Source organism: Elephantulus edwardii, unplaced genomic scaffold, assembly GCF_000299155.1.
Source record: "Elephantulus edwardii isolate Elephantulus edwardi_28Jun2011 unplaced genomic scaffold, EleEdw1.0 scaffold00318, whole genome shotgun sequence".
NCBI lineage: Eukaryota > Metazoa > Chordata > Mammalia > Macroscelidea > Macroscelididae > Elephantulus > Elephantulus edwardii.
In genome coordinates, this window is record NW_006400068.1 from 2,371,281 (window position 1) to 2,373,209 (window position 1,929).

A 1,929-nucleotide genomic window follows, 5' to 3' on the forward strand; every position below is an offset into this window, starting at 1 on the left:
ATTCTCTCTGAGGGAAGTTCAAGTTCTGAGGCAGTTGCCTGGTCAAGCTGAGAAGAACACATGTCTTTACACTCCTGTCTCTACTCAGTGCTTCTAATTTCAAGTCCTTAATTCTCGCCACAGACAAGACATCACTGCAAAGAAAACAGACTCTCAGAAGAGCAGACTTTTCTTCAGCAATGTTTTTCACAAGCTGTTTTTTTTATATCGTTTGCCTGGGGGGGGGGGGAAATTGTCTTGCATTCAGGAAGCAAGCCGGGTGTGAAGTTGGAACCGTCTCTGACTCACCAGGTGAGTCACTCCACTTGGGCGACAGCTCATCCTCCCACAAGACAAGTCCCTCAAGGAAAGGGTGGCTGAGATTTGTCTGGACACTGACTGAAAAAATAAAGACACAGTATTTTCTTCCCTCATTCCCAGGGAAGTATCCCTCCTTTTGATAATGTCACCCACTGCAGGGACTTTGGGGATTTCCTTGAGGAACAGAGTCCTCAGTTGCTAAAAGGGGAAAAAATCATAATGGGAACTCCACTAATGATTTATAGTTTTGTGTGCCAAAGTACATATAAAATTTAGCGGGAACTCCATGTACTCATAAGAAAGATCAAACAGTCTTTAATACAAATAGTACTGTAATAACATAAAGATTTCTATTTAGTCCATTGACAGAGGACTTGGATAAACAAACTATGGCACATACACACAATGAAATACTATATAGTGTCAAAGAACCATAAAGAATTTCAAAATATTCCATAACATGAATGGATATATTGAAAGTATAGGACTAAGAGAAGTCAATTACAAAAGGGCAAAAATTGTCTGAGGCTACAACTGTAAAAAAGTTAAGAAAAAGTTTACACACAGAAATAAACGTTCTTTGATGGTATCATGGATAGGAGTGTAGGGAAAGATAAACAGGAGACCTGTTAAATTGAGTGAAGGGAGAAGCAATAAACAGGACAAAAATGATCTGTAAATATCATTAAGAAAAGGGGAAGTGTATAAGCTTTGGAGACAAGGAAGCTAAATGTTATTACATACACGATCCTGCATTACCAGTAACAACAGATAGTAATCCTTGAGTGGATACATAGACTGGCAGGCAAGATGATCAGACAGGCATCGGCAAATGATCTTACACTCATGACCATATGTTGTTATTGTGTACGGTAGAGTTGGAACTGATCCATAGCTGATTCTCTGGCAGGTTTTCAGAGACAGTTAATCACACAGGAGGAGATTGCCTATCCTTCTCCTGCGGAGCAGCTGGTGAACCCTAAGTCCTTGGGATTGCAACATAACTGCTTGTCCCTAGGCCACCAGAGCTCACGATTATATATGTTTGTCAAATGATACTTTTACTTCTTTTTTTTTAATTTTTACTTCTATATCTCTATGTACTATAAAAAGATTAAAATATGAAGTAGAGTAAGGTTATGAAAATTTCATATTTGAAAGAGATTGAGTCATTGAGCCTGAGAACTTGAACCATAGTTATGCAAGGACATCAAAGGGCAACTGGCATAATAAAGTACACAAAGGCAATGTTGTACATTCTACTTTAGCGAAGTAAAACTGATCTTAAAAATTTGCAAGCTGCTACAGAAGAGGAAAGTATTGCCTTTCCCCATTCAGAGAACAGAAGAATAAAGAAAATTAAAGATTATGGGTATAAGGGGGGAGAGCTCTGGGGGCCTCATGAGTAAGGAGATGTGTGGCCAACCCAAAGGCACATGGTTCAGATCCACCAGCTGTTCCACAGAAGCAAGGTGGGTAATCTCCTCCTGTGGTATTTACAGGGTCTGAAAACCCTGCTGGAGGGTCAGCTATGCTTTAGTTCTGATTCAAAAGCCAAAGCAACAACAATAGTGTAAAAACAAAAACTGGTGCAAAGAATTTACCACATGAACTTCAGTCTCCAAAACC